Source organism: Lissotriton vulgaris, unplaced genomic scaffold (assembly GCF_964263255.1).
Source record: "Lissotriton vulgaris unplaced genomic scaffold, aLisVul1.2 SCAFFOLD_292, whole genome shotgun sequence".
Lineage (NCBI taxonomy): Eukaryota > Metazoa > Chordata > Amphibia > Caudata > Salamandridae > Lissotriton > Lissotriton vulgaris.
This window is the reverse complement of record NW_028249215.1, coordinates 1,524,005-1,549,175: the sequence shown is the minus strand read 5'-3', so window position 1 is coordinate 1,549,175 and position 25,171 is coordinate 1,524,005.

The window sequence follows — 25,171 nt, the reverse complement described above, 5'->3', positions numbered from 1 at the left end:
CGGACACGCACCCCATGCCTTCTCTCCTCAACCTTGAAGATTCTATGAGAGCCGGGGGGCACCCCGATCCCTCCGCATGGGTGCCCCCGCCCCCTTCACTGGGAACCACGACATCGGTGCAACTCCTGCCGGCGCCAGCCTCGGATTGGAAATGGCTAAAATGCAGCCACGGCACAGACTTGTTCAGTTCCGGAGGAACACCAGGATGACCCGGTAGGAAAATTGTTGCCGCCCTCCCCACTCTTTGACTCATGGCCCATATTTATTAGACTGTTAACCTCATAGCACAAAACTTTTTGAATTCCCAACGGAAGGTTCTGGTCCAACCACGAGTCATTGGAGATATTCTGACTGTGCTGGAACTCGCCTGACCCCACCCAAAATGGCGCCGACACAAAATGAGACTTTTGAATAAACTTTATTGCACCCTGACCACGCAGCTTTTTGCCCCGAGATATGTATGTCGTTTTCTTGGATAATGAAAGTAGATACGAAGGATATTGAGTATGTGCTTGGACAATGAATTGACTTAGGGTGGGTACTGATTATGATTTGGAAAATGAACTGGTGTAATTTAGGTAATGAATGAACATTGGATAATGAATTTATGAATTTATTAAAGATGAATTACTGACATGCATCATGCTTGCTCTGTAGGAAAGTTTTAATACGATTTTATTGCACTGCCGCATTTTATGCAATGAACTGCCACCAATTTCGTTTATTAAAAGTATTTTGAAAAAGAAAGCATGGTTGTAGCGGTTGCATTAATGAGTTTTGGATATCTTACTACTGTGAGCAAAGAATAAGTATGATGAAGGATGTAGATCAAGAAGGATCAGATATTTAGTAGCTACATTATGTGTGACAAGCAGCCAGAAAAGTGTTTTAGAGACCTTTAAAACGACACCACAGAAATGCCACCTGACCGTCACCCTTGCACCCGATAAAGAGGGTTACGACCAAGTAACTCATGTAGATATGCAGATCGTCAATGATTATCTATCTGACATTACTGGTCCCTCTGGGCTTAAACGCCGAGATGGTAAAGAAATGCAGTACGTGGAGATAGGTCGAGTATGTGGTAGGTAAAAACATTTTCGGACTACTGCATGCTGATGTACTTTGAATGCTGCCCCCCCACCCCTTCTTTTCCCTCCCTTCTGCAGGTCACGTCAGAACGTCGGCTGAAGTGTGGGAGAGCGATGGTCGGACCACCGACGAAAAGGGAAAGAGGGAATATGTGTGTAGTCGTTATAACGATAAGTTTTTAAAAGACGTAGACTTAACATGACTGTTCCTCCTTAGAACATAGCGACTGGGAGGATGGACTGACATAGAAACTGGACAGGTACTGAATGACGAAAAATTGACTAGAAAGGACGTGTTAAATAATGTAACTGGACGTTTGACTAGGTAGGGAAAGGACAAAAGAAAAATATACGGGTAAGGGTTGCCACGGCACCACCCGTCTAGGAAGTTAGAAATGTTGCTGATGTTCAAAATGCACTGCCCCCTTTCTCACACTCTATAGATGTAGCCAAGCTGTCCGACTGTCCTCCCGATCAAATACTTGCCGTTGCCTCAGCCTGGAGAACTTTCCACCAGAGGAAGGAACTGAAAAATGGTTTAAGATCCAACCATGGGTAACTAGCACGACCAGGTTAATTTCTGATCGACCAACCGAGGTGTGAGTATTGGCAATTGGGAACGCTCGCAGACGTGACAAGCGAGAAGAAAAAGGAGGGAAGGGTAGAAAGAGCTAAGCACATAGATAAATAGGATAGTAAAGATACGTAGGATATAATATGGATTCTGTTGGCCACCTGTTGTTTTCTGTTTTGTTGTGTATGTCTTATATATGTGTAGTACATGTGCTGTCTTCCCTGTCTGAGTTTGTGTGTATGTAATGTACGGATTTATGTCTTCCCTCTGTCTGTATCTGCGTGTTACCTGACCTTTGCTGTTCTGTGTTGTGAGCGCACTAAATGACCTATTTTCGTACACGTCTCTCTCTCTCTCTCTCTCACCACCCCCTTATCTCTCTCTCTCTCTCTGTCTCTCTCTCTCTCTCTCTCTCTACATGTCATACGTGTACCAAGTGGCTCGTTTAGATTGCGGACGACTCTCACTGTCTGAGAGTCTCCATATTTTCCTCTTCCTTTTTATGATAAAATTGTGCCTCACCGGCACCAGTCTGATTTGATACATATTGAACGCGAAGGTGTTCAGCGAAATTGACCGAAACTAAAATGATTGTATCTCGCCATATTACTGCCTCTCCTTTCCGCAAAATGAATGAACTTGAATTGGCTGAGAAGGAAAGGACAGGTAAGACGACTAAAGTCCCCCTAATCTGGCCATTTATAGGGGAACTGTATGTCAATGGCACCTTATGTCTGTTCTTCAGAGACGAACACCAACGTCTAGATTGAACCCCAATGCCCAAACTGCCCCACCCCCTTTTGCACCCAAGCGCAAGCGCCCGAAGGATCCCCGCCCCATTTTGATAGACCCCAGTTGCTGTCCCGGATATAAACATGATGACCATGAGTAGCTGTTGACCCTCGAGAAAACCTTGTTTTGCCTGACTCTCGATGATGGCACCCCCGCCCTGTTTGAAAAGGTTAGCCAGTCCTGAAGGGAAATGCTCCGTAATGTTGAATATGATGTAATGCACAGTTGATGGGAATCTCATTTTTCCTCACTTGAGTTATAAATAGGACGATGAATAAACCTGCCATGAACTCAGTAGGAATGCTGACACATGCACTGCTTGGTAATGGATCTCTGACTGTGACCAATGAGCGTATCTCCCAAATGCATGGAATTGAGGGAGGAATTCACATGCGTAGATATCTTCTTCTGCCATTTCTCTAAAACTTTGTCTTGTACCTATTCAAAGATTCACGATCACCGAAGGAGATGGGTCAGATGTGACGTACAGCCCGACTGCAGATCTTGGGACACGTGTGACCTCGACCAAAGGTGGAGCTGCAGAGCAACAAGATACGGGACGAGACCGCAATTTCAACGTGGAAAATGAAAAATGACGGACCGCCTTGAAGCCCTCCGTCTGCTAACCCACGTGTGCCTGGAGTCTCCGTCCCCCTTCTTTGGGCCCGATTGATGGGTCTGCCTGCTTGTTATCCTTTGCTCCCTTGGTCCCTTTTGTGCGTCCCAGGAACTCTGACCTAACTCCGCTCTCTCTCCTATCGACTATTTGAACCATGCTCACCCTCTTTTCCACGTGACTTTTTGCCAAAAGGAAGAACTGCCTTCATATGGGAATAGGGTGTTGCCACAGAAATGTAGGTGCCGAGCATAAGGCGCTGCCAAACGGATTGTTTAGGGAACAGGACTGTGGTCTAACAGCAGAGGACTGACCGCACCCTGCAACGCGAAAGGATAGAACTGAGCTGGACCTATAGCTCCACCGCCGGTGCTCAACAGCGCCAACGAAAGTACTCGGACTAGAGCCTACCAGTGATGGCTCAATGATAAAAAGACACTGTGACGAAGAAATCTTGTGTATTGAACTGAATTCCGCTCTCAACTATATGGTCAAACTGTCCATTGGTCACATTTTTTTAAGTTAGAAAGATTTATGCTATGTAGTGCGTCTAATTGTCAGGAACACAACGAAAATGCAATTTCCTATGTGCTGCATTCTGCCCATCACCTCAACTGTCTATGATTGTATGCCAAATGTTAGTATCGACAAAATGCTAATTCATCAACGATGCCTGTCTATCTGTAACCCATCAATTACAAAAATGACTGCTGTTATGTAAAAAGGGGCGACTGTGAAAGTTGAAGAAATTGATGTACATAGACAGCATTCATTCCCCTTCTTCTCCCACTCCTCTCCCTGTGAGCACCATGAATACCGTAAATTATTGACCGTATCACTCTGCCAGTAAGAGCCCATACCCCTATGCATATGTACAGCCATTCCAGGCACCATGGCCTTTTACCCACTGGAATCCCCGGCTTCCCTCCTGCGTATATCCTAAACCCTCTCTCTCATGCGTAGGCCATGAAACCCTCTCTCCCCGCGCGACCCTGTTGTGAAAGGCAACTCTCCTGCTTGACCCGCACAGAACCCCCCCCATTCCCTCTTGAAGAGGCTTCCTTCGCCCCAGCTGACATAGCCCACCCCAGCGGCACCTGACTGCCCCTGTTCTCTCACGTACAGGTCATAAGATCTCTCTCTCTCTCTCTGTGCGACTCTGACCCTGCGCGCACCCTGGCCCCCCCTCCCTCTTCCTCACATGGGCAAGTCATAAACCTTCTTCTTCTGCAAGACCCTGTCCTTGAGGGCCACGGCCGCGCCTGACCTACACCTCCTTTCCTTCCATGAATGCCCCTCTGTTGACAAGCCTTCCCTACGCGCTCGATTGTCCACGCAGCATGAATACCACTCCTTTGATGACCCCTTCCCCCGAGCCCGGCTGACCACACATGTCCGAGGCCATCGCCTAAGCCAGGAGATACCATTTACTGCCCTTATTGTATGGAGTCACTCCTCTTCAAAGGACCCACTATTGGTCCTAGCCACCCCACCCCTGGGCTATGATCAGGCGTACACATCCTACGGAACACTCAGCTGCGTGACTGCTCTCCCCTCTTATCAGCAGGTCAAGGGTCCCCATTGTAAACATACGTGGGGTAGGATTGACACAAGGATTATAGGGATGTCTTTCTTTTGCGTCACACTGTCCTGATTGTACTATCAAGTGTTTTGTAAGGTATAAAAGGTTGAGTCTCAGCTCACTTGTTAGAGCACCTCCCGAAAGACACTGTGTTTCGTGTCCGAAATGACTGGCTCTCCTCATGAGAATTAAACTCTGTTCTTGATTCCTGCTTCCAGCGCCCGTCTCTTTATTTGGTAATTATTTCAACATGGGAACTAAGAGGCGGTTTGCGCCAGCGGCCTGGGCATCGATAGAATTATGGGCTCATGTTCCACAAGGAAGTGGGTTCTAAAAAAAAGACAATGACAATATACATGGTAGGTGGGAAACGGTATTTACAAAGCAGTCGGAACCACGCGTGTTGTTACGACGCAAGCATAACCACGCTTGCCTTTACCATGCATATTCCTTTATCACTCATGTCTTTATAACAATTTTTGTTGTAAATGCCTATATGTGGTAAAGGCAGTCAGCGCTCTAGATTCAGAGTGAATGGGCCGGGATGGGAGGTGTTGTAGACTTGGAGTGACTTCCTCCTTCCTGGACGAGAATGGAATCAACAGTAAGGATTGGGAAACTGCTTGGTGAGGGGTTTATTGTTTTTAGAGCTGGGGTTAGGGTACTTTTCAGGACTGGGGCCAGGCTTTAGGGCTTAGGGAAGGAGGTCAGGATAGTTTTCAGGGTTGGGGGTCGGTTTTAGGGCTCAGGGTGGGGCCGGGTAGTTTTTAGGGCTGGAGCCAGGACCTGGGGTATAATCTTACCACGCATATGCCTTTACCAATCATGCCTTTACTATGAAATTCTTTATAAAGGCATGCGTGGTAAAGGTGTGCGCGGTAAGGACGCAGTCATGGTAAAGAATGACCGCATTGATAATGCATACTATGTAATCGCACATGTAGTTCCGTCATACAACCCTAGTAGGCTACACAAATGAGTTGTAGCATTGCAGGATTTTGAGTTTGACATAAGGTATATACCAGGAAGATGGAATGTTGTAGCAGAGCTATTCTGGATTAGTGAATGAGAGAGTTAGTGTGGAAACAGAAAAGGTAAGTAGGTAGAGGAAGATACAAAAGTGTGTATCATAGTAGATGGTGCAGCTGATCTCAGACAGTGGAGCAATGAACTGTTAAAAGATAATATCCTTAAGAAAATAATTCAGTTGCTCGGGAAAGGATGGAATTTAAAAAAAGAATGTGGGGAAGAGGGTGTTTCAATTATTTGAATGTAAAAGAGGAATTATTGGTGAACAAGGAGTTGATATTGGGGTATTACAATAATCCCACCTATTTCTGTTAGTGGGAAATTGCTAAAGAGAGCGCATAAAGGATATCAAAGAATAGGCAGGATAAAAGAAAGGGTAAAGACGAGCGATTGGTGGCCAAGGTTGCACAAACAGGTTGAGAAAAGTAGTAAGAGAATGTATAGAATGTTCAAAGTGACAAGATATATAGGACAAGACAACAATCTGTGATTTATAAAACATTTGTCTATCAAGGCCTGGGACAATGTTGCTATGGATATTGCTGGACCGATTAGTAATGAGTCTCATGGATATGTATTAGCCTTGTGGACATGTTTTCAAGATGTCCGGAAGTTAAAATTGTTCATGAGATAAAGTATTATCAATCTTTTGGAAATATTTGGTATGAAAGTCTTTCCTAAGACAATAACAATTGACAGGGAAGTACTATTTACACATAAGGAAATTACACCATTTTAGAGTGTGAAGACATTACACAAAAAAGTTGACCATTGTATCACCCAGAAGCCAATGGTATGGTGGAAAGACTGAATAAAACATTAAAACAAACAATACAATTAGCAAGATATAGTGGGAAAGGATGGAAAGTGAAAGCATATAAATTCGCACAACATGATATTACAGCTTGGGCTCCATTTGAAATTTTTGGATGGAGGAAGGCTAACACCATGTTGAGTCCCTCGTGGATGAGTGTGTGAAATAGTGTTCAGGATGTCTGTATTGGGGGAGCTTGTTTTCCTTTGTTGTGGAGATTTCCTGGCTGGACTACTAAGGAGTGGACTGAAAACTATCAAATTAAATATATCATAATTTTGAAAAATTAAGCATGGAGAGAACTCAGTTATAATTGGTCTGGGTAAACTAGGAGAGTTGTCCTAACCTCTAAAATCGCCAGTTAATCTTCACCAATAAGTGTAGGAGGCGGTTTTCTGAACTAGCTGTAAGACTGGCAGCCTATAGCTGATTCAAGCAAAATAGAAGTTGAATAGTAGTTTTTAACTGCTTTCTAAAATTATGTGAGATGAAATAGAATGTAAGTCTAGCACAAGTGAGTTCCATAGGGAGGGTGCATGTATCAGAAATGCACAAACACCTAACTCCACTCTCACAAAATGTGGGAATAGAAGAAACAACTGATTTGAGATTGAAGCTGTATTGGGTGGGGTCTATGTCTGTTCTAACGAGCAGAAATTAAATTATGCACAGTTCCATACAGGGGTCACAGATCTGATTTTCCACCAGCAGTCAAGATTTCTGTCTTCTCTTGGTTGAGCTTTGATACAGCGTTTCGGAACCTAAATATATTCTTTTATAAAATAGACCCAATTCATAATAAGTTCCCGCCACACTGCATGAGTTAATACCACTTACCAATAGTTTGAATCATCTCTCATGTCTATGTATATTTGTATTAGAGGGCAGGGATTGGTTATTACACCCATGAATTAATACAATACCATAATAACTTTGGTAAAGTTAATGCATTTTATCTAATAATGTAAATACTCATAGAAATACAATACAACCAAAATGCATGTCATTCACAGGAGAAAACATACCTAATACAAATACATCTCTAGATCAGTACATTGCTAATTATTATGTAAATCAGAAATAATGAATATTACCTATCACCTAAGATTCTAGGAAATGGAAATGCTACCCTCTCTCTGGCCATGAGAGTAAGCAAGGCACTTCAAGAAGATTTAAAGTGCAAGATATAAAGGTCAGGATCAGTGGTTCATCAACCGGCCCTCAAGATTTGCAAACAGCGTCACAGCTCTCTCCTCTCACAAAGTAAGGAAAATGTTGACAACTCCTCCTACTTTCTAGGTTTAGTTATACTCTATTTTCTCACAAGTCCAACCCACTACTCTATCCATCCCATCTAACTAATGATTTTAATTGGCTAAAACAAGGGGTGTCTCGGTCACACCATTCAGGCAAAAACAGAACTTTTAAGAAGATCACAATTGTTCATAAAGCTACGTCATTCTCAGGCATCAGTATCTCCTTCTTCCGCAGCATGCTCATGTTCCATGTAACAAATTGTGTTCACCTCCTCTTCCAGAGGAACTTGGCTGTAAAAGTATTCTTTGTCTTCCTCTGCATAACCTTGGCCACCACAGGAGATTACATTCTCTGTCAGATTTCTCTCCCCACACCACAGTTCTGAATGCTCGAACTGCTTTCCTAGGCCTTTCTCATTTCAGAATTAAAACCTTTTCCATCTTTCTAAGAAAGACAGAATTTAATGTAAATATTTATTTCTGCACAAGTCTTCCTTTCTAAATGTGTCATTTGCAAAGCATTAGTAGGGGTATGCATAAAATCAGAGCATTACCTAAATAATAATGTGCAACCTTCTAGTGATTCGTTTCTGCATGAGTTATGCACAAGCTGTGCGGCCTAATCCCAGCACGTCCTCCCCATCTTGCGAACGCATGCGCAATTATTTCAAACACTATTAGTATCATACAGTTCTCAATTTTTGATGATTATCCACTAAATGAGAGGTTCAATCCGAGCAGGTTTTATTTTGCAAAAACCCTGCTCCATCAGCTTCAACCAAGGCTGGCCCGTTCATTCTTCCAAAGTGTTTACTGGGAGGAGTTCAGAAGAGACCAACACCAAGAAACTGCAAGAAATTCTACTTTCCTTTAAAGGTTCCACAGTGAGTTATTTTCTGTGGGGCAAAATAAGTTTGCACATTTCGCTAGCCTAAAGGAGAAACCGAGGCATCCTTGCTATCAATGTGTAACCTCATCAGACTCAAGAGCAGCCCTTTTGCAGCTCAAAGCTTTTTCAGCTTTGCAGATGCCACTGAGATGTTGTGCTACAGTTGTTCAGCAAGAGAACAACTCACCCGGCACTTTCTGACAACTCCACCCACTGATTCCAATCAAATTGCAACAAAAGAAGCAGATTCACCTTGCATTTCACCTTGTATGTTCTTGCATTTGTATCGACCACTGAAAGTATCTTTGCAGGCATTGGCCCAAGATGTCTGAGCATACCCAGGGCTCTCCCTCAGTGTATGAAAGCTCCTGAAGCCCATTTCACATGCAGTCTTAAACCTGTTCCAAGAGGACTGCTTTTTGCTCCTGAGTTTGTTGTAATTTGAAAAGTAGAAACTTTGATTTAGCAGTTCATTGTATTTGAAAGTCTCCTCTTGAAAGTCCACCACATTTGGTCTGTAGGTCCTGGTGAGACGTCAGTAAAGCCGCCTTGAAATGTTTTTCAATTTCCCGTATAAAAACATTGAACACCTTTTTAATATGAATTTCAATGGCATAATTTTTCTTTTTGTATAGGTTTCGGCTACTTTTGTGACAATTGTCTTAATTTTGATGTTCTTTGGAAAAAAATACGTGGTTATGACCTTTAAGTTCTGCATTTCATTTTATAAATAGTTTTTATTTGATTTGTTAAGCTGCACATAGTCATTGCATTTCGGTTAAGGCAAAGGTAGGGCGTAACGAAACTTGAGGGGGCCCCCCTGCAAACTACATGGAGGGGGGCCCCCCCATTCTCCGTGCCAGTCTAGAGCTCTCAGGCCAGCGACCCGCCATACTGCAGGAGATGCGGGTCGATCGTTACGCCACTGTCACCAATCCAGCCGTTATAAGTAACACTGAATGGTGGAGGTAAAGGTTGGGCTTAGTCTACCCGCAGGCTATCAAAGGTGGTGGTCCATTCATTACAGGGCCCCTGCCATCAGTAGGCCAGGGAAGTTTGCCCAATTTTAGGTGGGTTACCTGATGCAGACTCCTGTCTTGATATACAATATCGGGCCCACTCATCGTTCAGTTTTGACAAAAGTGCATCCACTGCTCCTTCTCGTTTCCGTTTTAAAACATTAGACAAAGCGACAATGCAGTATTTCAAAAGCAGATGTAACTACAAAGAGCACATTTTGATAATACATTTTTATTAGTAGACAATAGCAATCTTAAGAGGCATTGCATAGCTTCATACACACTTTGACCCCAATTCCATCACAGTCTCTCTCTCTCTGTGAGTCTCTCTCTCTCTCTCTCAGTCGGTCAGTCTCTCTCTCTCTCTCTGTCAGTCTCTCTATCTCTCTCTTTCTGTCAGTCAGTCAGTCAGTCTCTCTCAGTCGGTCGGTCTCTCTCTCTCTCTCTCTGTCAGTTTCTCAGCCAGTCAGTCTCTCCGTCAGTCAGTATTCAGTCTCTGAGGCAGTCAGTCTCTACTCTCTCTCCACTCTATCTCTCTCTCTCCATTCTCTCTCTCAACTCTGTATACTCTATCTCCGCTGTCTCTCTCTCCACTCTCTCTCCCTCCACTGTCTCTCCCTCCGCCGTCTCTCTCTCCACTGTTTCTCCACTCTCTCTCTTTCTACTCTCTCTCCACTCTCTCTCTCTCTCCACTGTCTCTCATTCTCTCTACTCTCTCTCCACTGTCTCCCCCACTCTCTCTCCACTCTCTCCCTTCTCTCTCTCTACTCTCCCTTCTCTCTCTACTATCTCTCCACTCTCTCTACTCTCTCCACTCTCTCCCTCCACTCTCTCTCTCTCCTCTCTCCCTCCACTCTCTCCACTCTCTCCTGTCTCCCTCCACTCTCTCCACTCTCTCTCCCTCCACTCTTTCCACTCTCTCTCCACTCTCTCTTTCTCTCCTGTCTCCCTCCACTCTCTCTCTCTCTCCTTTCTCCCTCCACTCTCTACACTCCCTCTCCCTCCACTCCCTCCACTCTCTCTCTCTCCACTCTCTCTTTCTCTCCTCTCTCACTCCACTCTCTCTCTCACCTCTCTCCCTCCACTCTCTCCCTCTCCACTCTCTCCCTCTCCACTCTCTCTCTCCACTGTCTCTCTCTCCACTCTCTCTCTCTCGCTATTCTCTCTCTCTCCACTCTCTCTCTCTCCACTCTCTCTCTACACTCTCTCTCCACTCTCTCTCTCCACTCTCTCTCTCTCCACTCTCTCCCTCTCCACACTCTCTCTCCACTCTCTCTCTCTCCACTCTCTCTCGCCACTCTCTCTCTCCACACTCTCTCTCTCCACACTCTCTCTCCACTCTCTACCCACTCTCTCTCCACTCTCTACCCACTTTCTCTCTCTCCACTCTCTCTCTCTCTCTCCACTCTCTCTCTCACTCCACTCCACTCCCTCTCTCACTCCACTCTCTCTCACTCCACTCCACTCTCTCTCTCTCACTCCACTCTCTCCCTCACTCCACTCTCTCTCCCCTCTCTCTCACAAAGTAGTGTGTGTTGCCATGGGCGTCCGCAGAAATGTTTCCAGGGGGGGGGGCACATTTTTAAATTCATCACCATCCCCCTTGAACTCTTCTCACCCTCCCCCTTGCACCCTTCTCACCGTCCCCCTTGCACCCTTCTCCCCCTCCCCCTTGCACTCTTCTCCCCCTCTCCCTTGCACCCTTTACCACCTTGCACCCATCTCCCCTCTGCCTTGCACCCTTCTCCCCTCCCCCTTGCACCCTTCTCCCCTCCGCCTTGCACCCTTCTCCCCTCCGCCTTGAACCCTTCTCCCCTCTGCCTTGCACCCTTCTCCCCTCTGCCTTGGACCCTTCTCCCTCCGCCTTGCACCCTTCTCCACTCTGCCTTGCACCCTTCTCCACTCTGCCTTGCACCTTTCTCCCCTCTACTTTGCACACTTCTCCCCTCTGCTTGGCACTCTTCTCCCCCTCTCCCTTGCACCCTTTACCACCTTGCACCCATCTCCCCTCTGCCTTGCACCCTTCTCCCCTCCCCCTTGCACCCTTCTCCCCTCCGCCTTGCACCCTTCTCCCCTCCGCCTTGCACCCTTCTCCCCTCCGCCTTGAACCCTTCTCCCCTCTGCCTTGCACCCTTCTCCCCTCTGCCTTGGACCCTTCTCCCTCCGCCTTGCACCCTTCTCCACTCTGCCTTGCACCCTTCTCCCCTCTACCTTGCACCCTTCTCCCCTCTACTTTGCACACTTCTCCCCTCTGCTTGGCATTCTTCTCCCCTCTGCCTTGTACCCTTCTCCCCTCTGCCTTGCACACTTCTCCCCTCTGCATTGCACACTTCTCCCCTCTGCCTTGCACCCTTCTCCCCTCCGCCTTGCACCTTTCTCCCCTCTGCCTTGCACCTTTCTCCCCTCTGCCTTGCACCCTTCTCCCCTCTGCCTTGCACCCTTCTCCCCTCCCTGTTGCACCCTTCTCCCCTCTGCCTTGAACCCTTCTCCTCTCTACCTTGCACCCATCTCCTCTCTGCCTTGCACCCTTCTCCCTTCCGCCTTGCACCCTTCTCTACCTTGCACCCATCTCCTCTCTGCCTTGCACCCTTCTCCTCTCTACCTTGCACCCTTCTCCCCTCTGCCTTGCACCCTTCTCCCCTCTGCCTTGCACCCTTCTCTCCTCCCCGGTGCACCCTTCTCCCCTCTGCCTTGAACCCTTCTCCTCTCTACCTTGCACCCATCTCCTCTCTGCCTTGCACCCTTCTCCCTTCCGCCTTGCACTCTTCTCTACCTTGCACCCATCTCCTCTCTACCTTGCACCCATCTCCTCTCTGCCTTGCACTCTTCTCCTCTCTACCTTGCACCCTTCTCCCCTCTGACTTTCACCCTTCTCGGCAGCCCTTGCCCCCCCCTGCGGATGCCCACATGGTGCCTTCTAACAAGAGTGCTTACCTGAGGGCACCATTTCGCTGCCTCATCCCTTCTCATATGATCTTTGCCCTGGAGAATGGCTCTCTGGGGGCCCCCACTCACCCCCTTGTCAGGGTCCTGAGCAGTGCTCTTTGCTGCCTCCTGCTCTCTGGAGCCCCCACCCCACCCCAGGGTCCCAGCAGTGCTCTATGCTGCCTCCTGCTCTCTGGGGCCCCCACCCCACCCTTGTCAGGGTCCCAGCAGTGCTCTGTGCTGCCTCCTGCTGTCTCTGGGGCCCCCACCCCCACCCTTGTCAGGGTCCCAGCAGTGCTCTGTGCTGCCTCCTGCTCTCTGGGGCCACCCCCCCCCCACCCCCACCCTTGTCAGGGTCCCAGCAGTGCTCTGTGCTGCCTCTTGCTCTCTGGGGCCCCCACTCCACCCTTGTCAGGGTCCCAGCAGAGCTCTGTGCTGCCTCCTGCTCTCTGGGGCCCATCCCCCACCCTTGTCAGGGTCCCAGCAGTGCTCTGTGCTGCCTCCTGCTCTCTGGGGCCCCACCCCACCCTTGTCAGGGTCCCTGCAGTGCTCTGCGCTGTCTCCTGCTCTCTGGGGCCCGCACCCCACCCTTCTCAGAGTTCCAGCAGTGCTCTGTGCTGCCTCCTGCTCTCTGGGGCCCATCCCCCACCCTTGTCAGGGTCCCAGCAGTGCTCTGTGCTGCCTCCTGCTCTCTGGGGCCCCACCCCACCCTTGTCAGGGTCCCTGCAGTGCTCTGCGCTGCCTCCTGCTCTCTGGGGCCACCCCCCCCCACCCCCACCCTTGTCAGGGTCCCAGCAGTGCTCTGTGCTGCCTCTTGCTCTCTGGGGCCCCCACTCCACCCTTGTCAGGGTCCCAGCAGAGCTCTGTGCTGCCTCCTGCTCTCTGGGGCCCCACCCCACCCTTGTCAGGGTCCCTGCAGTGCTCTGCGCTGTCTCCTGCTCTCTGGGGCCCGCACCCCACCCTTGTCAGAGTCCCAGCAGTGCTCTGTGCTGCCTCCTGCTCTCTGGGGCCCATCCCCCACCCTTGTCAGGGTCCCAGCAGTGCTCTGTGCTGCCTCCTGCTCTCTGGGGCCCCCACCCCACCCTTGTCAGGGTCCCAGCAGAGCTCTGTGCTGCCTCCTCTGTCACTGGGGGCCCCACTCCCACCCTTATCAGGGTCCCGAGCAGGGCTCAGTGCTGCCTCCTCCTCTCTCTCCCCCCATCCTTGTCAGGGTCCCTGCAGTGCTCTGTGCTGCCTCCTGCTCTCTGGGGCCCCCACCCCACCCTTGTCAGAGTCCCAGCAGTGCTCTGTGCTGCCTCCTGCTCTCTGGGGCCCTCACCCCACCCTTGTCAGAGTCCCAGCAGTGCTCTATGCTGTCTCCTGGTCTCTGGGGCCCCCACCCCAACCTCTTTCCGGGCCTGGCACCTCTGACTGAAGAGAAATAATGTATGTTGATACTTTGTTTCTCTTCAGTCAGAGGGAGGGGGCGAGGGGCTCGGAGCAGGCTGCAGACAGCCTGCACCTGCTTCAGAGGGAGAGGCTCACTTAAGAGCTGAGGGGGGGCCGGCCCCCCTTCATTTACTGAAGGGAGTGGGCCCCCGCACCACGGGGCCTGCAGGGGTGTTTGTTACCCTGAGTCTTGCAAGCCAAGGTTATTCTATTTGAAAGTTGTTTTGCTTTGTATGGTCTTTTTTATGCAGTGTGGGAGCTCTATTGCATCTGATATAAAACTTTGACTGTGCCCCCACCCCTCCTTAGGCTGTCAGTCAGATTATATGCACCTTCTACAGTGCTTAAGTTTTAAAAAGAAATTAATAAGTAAGTGCCAGTATTGCCCAGGAGATTGCTCTGCTGTCGCTGCTGCTAAGACTTGGATCACCAGTTGGCAAAGGGTCCCCGCTCCATGAAATAAGTGTTGGTGGTGCCCACCAGCACAAATTAACCATCGCCCTTCTGACAAGCGATCAATGAAAGGAAGAAAATGAATGGCTTTACCTTGGAATAATCTGTTCAGCTCCCCACTCAATGAAGCCATTCTGAACTTCATTGCCTTAAAACGGTGGCAAGATTATTTAATTCTTTTTTAATATGAATTCATGCAAACAAAATTTGCCCCAGTTGATATATAGAATGGTTCTGTACCCAAGCAAAAATGAGAAATTAGTATTGCAGAACCTAACGGGCAAACCGGTTTGCTTATGCAGTACATGTGTGATATTTTATATTTGTTGTGCTTGCTACTCATGTAATAAAAAATTGAACAAAGTGATTTTAACTCAAACATGGTGTCATCTTTCCCACGGGATAACAAAATTAAATGTATTTTCTCTTTATCCTATTACATAAAAACTCCACAAAATATGTGCAATAAGTTTATACCATGCGTGCTCCCGTGCAAATATTGCCTGCTCACCCCCGTATGACACAAACAGCACAAATTATGCAAATGGATTTGGATTCACCCATATATTTTGGCGCATTCCCAGATTTACCAGGACAAGTAACCTGGGAATGCATTCAAATTGTTCGCCTTGCCAACAGAGGTGCAAACAACACAAAATGTCTTTATTCTCTTCGTTTTTTCCTATTTCTAAGAGAATGCAACACACTTAGAAAATGCGTCTAAGAATGGTTTTTGTGCAGGTAAATATTCTTTCCTGTATAAAACAATCCTGCCTGATCCTGTGTGGGTGCTAATGTGAACTGCTGGCAGTGGCCACGTCTTCTGAAAATCGAAACCTGCAATCTGCACAGCCTGTCCCAGCCTGGGAAAAAACTGTGAACATGCAGGTCAATAAAGTTTAATTTTAATGAGACATTGAAAGGCTACACCTTTAATTCCAACGTTACTTTATTGGACGGGAATGTATGTCATTACATCGCATACTAATATCACGCATGCTATTACAATGCGTACGCAATGTCAATGACATCACATGCCATAACATTGCATACTTTTACCACGAGTATGCTTTTACCACGCATGCCATTACAACGCAAAGGCATGCGTGGTAAAGCTATACTTGTGGTAAAAGTATGCAAGGTAAGTAACATCCCTATCCCTACACCTACACAACAGACTACTCCCACCCCTACACTGCCCCAACCCAAAAACACTACCACACTACACTACCCACACTACTCCCACCCTTACACTACCCTAAACCACTACTACACTACCCACACTACTCGCACCCTATACACTACCCTAAACCACTACTACACTACCCACACTACTCACACCCTTACACTACCCAAAACCACTACTACACTACCCACACTACTCCCACCCTTACACTACCCTAAAGCCTAAAACACTACTACGCTACCCACACTACTCCCACCCCTACACTACCCTAAACCCTAAAACACTACTACGCTACCCACACTACTCCCACCCCTACACTACCCTAAACCCTAAAACACTATTACACTACAACACTACCCACACTACTCCCACCCTTACACTACCCTAAACCACTACTACACTACCCACACTACTCACACCCTTACACTACCCAAAACCACTACTACACTACCCACACTACTCTCACCCTTACACTACCCTAAAGCCTAAAACACTACTACACTACCCACACTACTCCCACCCCTACACTACCCTAAACCCTAAAACACTACTACGCTACCCACACTACTCCCACCCCTACACTACCCTAAAACCTAAAACACTATTACACTACAACACTACCCACACTACTCCCACCCCGACACTACTCCCACCCCTACACTACCCTAAACCCTAAAACACTACTACGCTACCCACACTACTCCCACCCCTTAACTACCCTAAACCCTAAAACATTACTACTCTACCCACACTACTCCCACCCCTACACTACCCTAAACCCTAAAACACTACTACGCTACTCACACTACTCACACCCCTACACTACCCTAAAACACTACTACGCTACCCACACTACTTCCACCCCTACACTACCCTAAACCCTAAAACACTACTACGCTACCCACACTACTCCCACCCCTACACTACCTTAAAACATTACTACGCTATCCACACTACTCCCACCCCTACACTACCCTAAACCCTAAAACACTACTACGCTACCCACACTACTCCCACCCCTACACTACCCTAAAACACTACTACGCTACCCACACTACTCCCACCCTTACACTACCCTAAACCCTAATACGCTACAATAAACAAACACTACAACACTACACTACCCTAAAACCTAAATCACTACACTACATAAACACTACACTACCCTCCCCAATACACTACACTAAACAAACAACACAACACACACTAAAACGTTTTTAAAAAACACACACACAACACAAAAATTACCACACTACTTTTAAACTACCCTAAACCCTACAAAAGTAACCCCCACCCCATGCACAAACCCCCTTACCTCTCTCCTATCCAGCGTCGCCGTCGGATCCTGCTTCCTCCTTCCTGCTTGCTTCACGTCGTTGTGAGGAAACGACGTGAATAGCCGACGGCAACTACATTCTGGGGACAGTCCAACCATACCTTGAGCAATCATTGAAAGCCCAGGCATGAAGGAAAATTACTTATATGAAGCTGCTCACACTGCCCATCGCAGGTTTTATCCCATCTTGGGCACGGGTGATGGCTCAGTTGTTTGTCTTCTATGCAACTACCATTGAGAATCCTGGTTCCACTTGCTGCGTTGTTGTCCAAACACGGCATGCGAACCATGTCGCTTGCTAACCCCGTCATACACGACTAATGGCCTTAGACACGGCCTTGGATCTGTGTTTCTTTTCCAACACTACACAGCCCCTAGCCAGGCTGGGGAAATGTATCGATCAAATTCAAACACAACAAAAGGTACCAACACTAACTATCAAGCCATAGACTCTGGCCTGCAGAAGCAGCTCCAAATGTGAGTCCCACAACTCCAAAAACAAATTGGTATGTAGACAAAGGACAAGTGACAAGGTATGCCAAAAATAGTAACTTCCAGTTCGGCACCCGTCCTTTATTAGGTCCAAAAAGTCACTAGAGCTACAAGAGCCTATGTCCAGCAGCAAGAGATTACAGTGTTTGTAAGATAAGAAACAACACCGACTCCAAAGTTAACGCTTGATCAAAATACTAACAAGCTTACAAGCAGCATTTAGTTATACAACAAAAACAACACCCACCTCCCTGAAAGGTACAAAAGAAGTTGTTGTTCCTGAAGCTAACATGCTGCATCTAACCAGTAAGTTGCCAAGGGTCTAAATCACAAGACATTTCATACACTGGAAAACACCTGTCTGGTCCCAGTCACCCAACTGTGCTGGATGTCCAAGTCCGAAAACAAAAAATCAGAACCAGACTCTATAACGGCATTGTTGGAAGGAACAGTAAAGCCCCATATCAACTTTGCTTAGCCATTGAATGTTATCATTTTAAGTGATTTTACTAATGTGTTTTAATACGGTACATTGCTAAGTCTGATTTTAGGTGTTTACATGTAAAGATTTGAAGTAATCTGTCAAGAATACAATTATTTACTTAGTCTGAACTGTGCGCCAGCGCAGCGAGAGATTATGCGCCTTAGTTAGTAAATATGGTACATTTCTGCTCTTTCCATTTGACCAAGTGCAGCAAGTTGTCATGGCGATTTTCGCATAATTATTGATTTGCCACATTTGCCACATAATCCATCATCTACCACATAATCTGCAGATTTTAACAAAAAACATTGTCTATATGGTTCTGTTGCTTATTGCTATATTTGGATGTTAAACTGGTACTAATGAGGTGCAATTAAGGCAGATACAGTGTTACCAAGTTTAAAAAAGACGAAATAATGAAGTAACACTACTGAAAACCTGGTTGTTCCAACAAACAGTATAATGGCCGACACTCCGGTATCAGAGCTTCCCCGTCTGGTTTCTGTAACTTCTGTCTCAGCGCTGGGATACTCTGTTGAGTACCTGTGCGCTCTACAAATCCTTTTTTAACATAACATAACACAACATAACAAAATGTGCTGCTTTATGCCACATATTTTGCCTTTTCTTGCTGCTTAATTTACTCAACCCTGCCACATAATTTTGCCCTCTCTTGCTGCATAATTCCAGTGGCCCTGCCCATACGTAAAGTACTGGAAAGCTGCGTCTGTTGCAGTTTTCCAACCTGCATATATTTCTAAATTTATAAATCTGCTATCACTTGTAGGAGTCAATCTATAGGTCTAGATTAAAGACCGCATAACCTACACATTTACTCAAATATTCCTAAATGCTTCTAGGGCGCTATGGTCAGTGCGTGGGTTGGTTTCGAAGTTCGCACCGTCAGATCACTCAGATTAAAAAGAAACTGAACGTAAAACTCTAAATCACTTTCAGGGAAGCGAAAATAGGATGTCAAGATGACGTATTTCCTGCAAGCACCAACGCCACAAGTCACGTCATGCTCATGCCACACGTCATGTAACCGAGCATTAATCTTTCAGATCAGCAGAGAAACTTCCGGGGTGATGTGGATCAAAGTGGAAGCCTGAAAGGTGCATCCTGTGTGTTTCGAGATATTAAAGCTGTTTAAAGGTATTTACAACCATTTAGAGACATGAGCAGTAATGGTATTCTAATATGAAAATGTATGATATTTGCAGCTGAAGAACGTCATTGGCTGATTACCAGAGGTGGGGCAGGAGGCATTCTCCATCTAGGGAGTAAACCCTGAGCATGGAGAGGCGGTGCAGCAGCAGCTAGGAGGAGGAAGCAGGGAAGGTAAGTGGGTGGAGGGAGAGAGAGCAGGAGGGCACTAGAGAGGGATCCGCCTAACACAGAAGTACAACTCATTCTTCACTCTCCGAGAGGTTCAATGTCAGGACAGAAAACAACACTGGGAGGCTGTCCCTGCTCTTCTCCTAAATACCTCTCAAAACCAGTCTCTCTCCCTGTGGATGGATACGTGTTTGTGAATTTGGAGTTGGAGAGAGGCCCAGGGGTCTACTTTTGGTGCATGAGCTTCTGGAAGGATGGAGGCTTCCAATGGCATCCCTCCACAGGATGCTGCGGGACTGGGCCTTGCACTTGAACAGTTTACGATGGCCTGAGCCTGGCTTTATGTGTGCATTAGAACATAACAGCCAAAATAACTGATAGAAGCATTGTGTCCGAAATATCCTTAACAATAATATCCCCTGACTGGAATAAACCATATAAAAATCTACATCCAATAGGACCATGTTTTTGTAACAGATATTTAGAACATGATATATCTGGCATTCAATATTTGTCTACCCATGTTCTGTAGTTTCTGAAAAGGTTAAGAAAAAGAGAAGGGGCAGGGAAGGAATGAGTAGCACAAAAAAAGTAAAACTAAAAAAGAGAAGGGAGCAGGAAGGAATGAGTAGCACAAAAAAGTAAAACTAAAAAAGAGAAGGGAGCAGGAAGGAATGAGTAGCACAAAAAAGTAAAACTAAAAAAGAGAAGGGAGCAGGGAAGGAATGAGTAGCACAAAAAAGTAAAACTAAAAAAGAGAAGGGAGCAGGAAGGAATGAGTAGCACAAAAAAGTAAAACTAAAAAAGAGAAGGGAGCAGGAAGGAATGAGTAGCACAAAAAAGTAAAACTAAAAAAGAGAAGGGAGCAGGGAAGGAATGAGTAGCACAAAAAAGTAAAACTAAAAAAGAGAAGGGAGCAGGGAAGGAATGAGTAGCACAAAAAAGTAAAACTAAAAAAGAGAAGGGAGCAGGGAAGGAATGAGTAGCACAAAAAAGTAAAACTAAAAAAGAGAAGGGAGCAGGAAGGAATGAGTAGCACAAAAAAGTAAAACTAAAAAAGAGAAGGGAGCAGGAAGGAATGAGTAGCACAAAAAAGTAAAACTAAAAAAGAGAAGGGAGCAGGAAGGAATGAGTAGCACAAAAAAGTAAAACTAAAAAAGAGAAGGGAGCAGGAAGGAATGAGTAGCACAAAAAAGTAAAACTAAAAAAGAGAAGGGAGCAGGAAGGAATGAGTAGCACAAAAAAGTAAAACTAAAAAAGAGAAGGGAGCAGGGAAGGAATGAGTAGCACAAAAAAGTAAAACTAAAAAAGAGAAGGGAGCAGGGAAGGAATGAGTAGCACAAAAAAGTAAAACTAAAAAAGAGAAGGGAGCAGGAAGGAATGAGTAGCACAAAAAAGTAAAACTAAAAAAGAGAAGGGAGCAGGGAAGGAATGAGTAGCACAAAAAAGTAAAACTAAAAAAGAGAAGGGAGCAGGAAGGAATGAGTAGCACAAAAAAGTAAAACTAAAAAAGAGAAGGGAGCAGGGAAGGAATGAGTAGCACAAAAAAGTAAAACTAAAAAAGAGAAGGGAGCAGGGAAGGAATGAGTAGCACAAAAAAGTAAAACTAAAAAAGAGAAGGGAGCAGGGAAGGAATGAGTAGCACAAAAAAGTAAAACTAAAAAAGAGAAGGGAGCAGGGAAGGAATGAGTAGCACAAAAAAGTAAAACTAAAAAAGAGAAGGGAGCAGGGAAGGAATGAGTAGCACAAAAAAAGTTTTTTTAAAAAAGAGAAGGGGGCAGTGAAGGAATATCCTGAACCCCCTAGGCCTCTTTGGGGTGGGGGGAGGGGTCCCACAGGGACCCCGCAGGGCCAAAAAGGCATTTTTCGGTTTCATTTTCAGCTGGAGGCACGCTAAATCCTTGACTCCCGATCAAAAAAAAACTGAAACGTGGGATCTCGCGCTGCTGTAATTTGGAGCCCCCAGGTAGGTTAGGTCCTGGAGGCATGCGCAATATATGTAGGAAGGGGGCGCACAGACCTCCCCTCCTTGGGCTTATAAAAGCCACAGGGACTGCCACCTCTCCGTGGCACTGTTTTTAATTTATGTGGGAATTGCCCACTCGGCAATCCCACGTCCTCAGGACCGCCACCTTCTCAGGGCAAATCAGAAATAAATGTGGGGGGCCCACTTGGCCCCCCCCCATGCATCCCCAGGGACCGCCAGCTCCCCTGGCCTAGATATAACATTAATGAAGGGGGTTCTGTAAATGGGTATGTGATTGGTTGTGTGAGTTGGGGTGTGAGTGGTTCTGTGGATGATCAGTGATGTTATTTGAGATGACATCAGTGATGTCACTGACCATGTTATGAGTGATGTAATATTTGAGGTCATAAGCAATGTCTCACTTGAATTTTAGAAAATAATGTATTGTATGATAATGTCAACAATTGATTGTTCCGTCTTATTTTTGAAAAGAAAATTACTCTTTTATATATAAAATTAGAACTATAAAAACAAAAAAGAAATAAAAAATTTCTTTGAATAAATGAAATAGAACTAATATGAAAATCACTTCTACTTTTGTCTTTGTATCTGTGCTGTACACTTAATTAAGATTAGCAGAGCAGTTGCCTTAATCAAATGAAATAGGTTAGACAAGAGGGTGTTTCTATGTGTAGCTCTTTTATCCCCCTCCTCTTGAACCTTAAATAAGCAGGGGGAGCCTTAGCTTCATACCATAGTAACACCTGAATACAGCAATTCGCCACTGGTAGGTGACTAGTTAACCTCTGCAAATAACCTGCCACTAGGCAGCCCCTTTTGGCATTTTGTTGTAACCTTTGATGCATTTGGGTACAAACAAAAAAGGTTTTATTGAAACCTACAAATTAAGCCGATAGTGAATTTATAATAATTCCGAAAACAGTGTGGCTACACAATCGCATAATTCTAGGCGAACTGGCTATACCATGTAACCCAGAATACAATCTGTTGGCGCATCACTGAAGAAAGTGGTATTTCTTTTTGAAGAAAGAGGTATTGCTTTTTGAAGAAAGAGGTATTACTTTTTGAAGAAATAGGTATTACTTTTTGAAGAAAGAGATTACTTTTTGAAGAAAGAGTTATTACTTTTTGAAGAAAGAGGTATTACTTTGAGTCAAATGAGAATTGAACTTCAGAGAAGAACTGGAATCTAGCATCGCCACATGCTGCCACGAGGAACCTTGGCACATGACTGGTGACTCGAACTCCATGCAGTTAAAGCCACATTTGGGTAATCCAATACCTGAGATGGGGGCACCCTATTATTACCGAGATCAAGACTCACCTTTCCACTGGGCACCTCTGGTTCTCGCCCAGGGGCTCGCTTATGCATGTGCATAGAAAATGTCCATCCATCAACCCAAAAAGTCATAGTGAGCTGGGACTACATCGGTCAATGCCTCGGTCAATCGACAATGCTATTTGCCCTTGTAAATCAGACTTAGGAGTCCTAAGTTTGGTTTTACCACTGCAAGGAAGTGCCAAAAGTTGAATTTGCAGTCGTAAGTCATTTTACTCAGGTGTAATATTACCCCACGGTTGTCGGATACAGCTAATTCGACTTTATCCTAATGTCCCTACTAAAGTCTGATCCCTATCTGGATTGAAGCCAGTGTGTGGTTAAACCCCAAGAAGGAAAAGGAGGAGAGAAAGAGAGAATACAGTGGACACCCTCATCTCTCAGTCATGGAGAAACTCTCTAAGAGGTGGGTCAGCAGAATGGCAAGTTGGTGGGGTTAAGCTACTCGAATTATTTGATTCTGCTGCTATGTTTTTTTAGCATAATTATGGATTTGCTGAATTTGCCACATAATCCTTCAATTACTGCATAATATGCAGATTTTAACAAAAAATATGTTTGGTTCTAACTCAAACGGATCAAAAGTTATTATAAAAAAAACATTGCCACACATATTTCTAAGGACTAGAAGGCCCTTCACAAAAGTTTGACTGGTCAGCTATCAGTTGCTTGTTGCTTTATTTGGTGTTAAATTGGTACTAATGAGGTAAAATATTTTCCCAAACAGTGTTCTATTGGGTAAAAATGACAAAATAAAGAACTAATACTATTACAAAATGTGCTGCATAATTAGCATATTCATGCTGCATAATGTAGTCAAACCTGACGCATAAATTGTTCTCCTCTTCCACATAATTCCAGTGGCCCTGCACATGGCATAGTCTCATACATCAGGTACCATTACATAACCACAATAAAATCAGATGAAAACGGTATTATGCAGCTTGGCAGCTTCAAGATGGAGTCCCATGTAACTAGTCTCCAAGAAGAACTGGAGCCCAGAAACGAAAATGGAGTCCAGTGAAGTTTGCAAAGTATGGACACAGACAGGAGGGCACAACATGCTACAAGCAGTTTATTTATTTATTTATTTCTTTTTTTTAAAGTTAAAAAAAAAGGTTTTATTAGCAGGTAGATGTAAAAACACAGCCATACGCCTACAACCCTGGGGCCGGCGGCATACATTATTCCAGCATTGTCTTGAGTAACACAGCCTGAAAGCCGACATCCCAAGGGCCCGGCGGCGCATGTAGGGCAAGCATAACGGCAACGTCTCCTACGGCTCAGTTATCAAGTGGCAGGTAGTGTTTGAGAACTTCTTTTGCATTTTTTGTCAACTCAATTGTTATTGGCCTCTTGTAGTAATCATTTCCAAAGAACTCAACGGGCGCTTCTATGCTACAAGCAGTATATGACTACAGAAATTGATGCAAAACCCTAACCTAAAGGCATTGGAGAAGGGGAAGAAAACGAAGGAAAGGAATGGAAAACTGGTAGAACAGGGAATAGCAGCATATACAACAGCTAAAGTTGCCATACACCGATCTACATGTAGCAGTGCAATTTATGGTGAAACTTCTCCCGGTGACCCGGAAGTGCAAACATGACACGAGTTCTCCTATTAATGCCCTTCATGTCTATAGATCAGTCCAGGGAGTCATTAATATGCACTCATGCAACGTAGTAAAGTAGTGTGTGCCGATTTCTGAATTTATTTGTCAATCTTGTTTCAGTAAAGCTCGTAATGTGAGGGAATTAAAGAGAATTGAACATCCTTACAGGAAGCACCCAGGGAAATGTACGTAATTGTAGAAACAGCGCCCAGATAGTTGTTGCTGATCCTGGCCGGAAAAAGTAAATAAAATATCAATTTCTGTTGCAAGTAGCACCTTGACATGAAAACAAGCATGTTAGGCGGTTTCCTTTCTGATTGTGTCCCGCATTGCAGGTGTTGCTTTAGGTCCAGCTGAGATTAGCAAATTGTATTCACACTCTTTTAGTGTTTTATGTTTTCTACAATAATATACAAATCAAAGAAACCGACTTACAATAATATCTTCTATTTTAGCGACATTGACATTTGCTCTAAAATGTTGATGTACCTAATGAAATACATATAGTTTGTGGTAAAATTGGCCATATCCATATAAGTCGTTGTTATGAAACAAAACACTTTTCCAAAGCACTAAAGCACAGCCTTAATCAGGATTGGAATTCGGATTCAGAAGTAGTGTGACGAATTGTGGGTGAGCCAGGTTTGATCGAGGACAAAGCAATAGTAGACGTCGTCCTATTGAACCAGCACATGCAGCCTCTTTGCCATGGAAGGGTGGCAGCAAAATGTTACTTGATTCAGAGTGAGCAAAATTCTTTTACCGGCTCTTAGGTGACCTGGTGAAGATAATCCTTGGTTCTTAGATGGTTCATGGGGGGACATGCATCAAAGGTAGGAATTGCGAGTCCAATTGCTATTAAGGACTCGCAATTACCTATGCATGTAGATTTCGCAAAAAAAATGCAAATTCCTACATATTCCTTAAT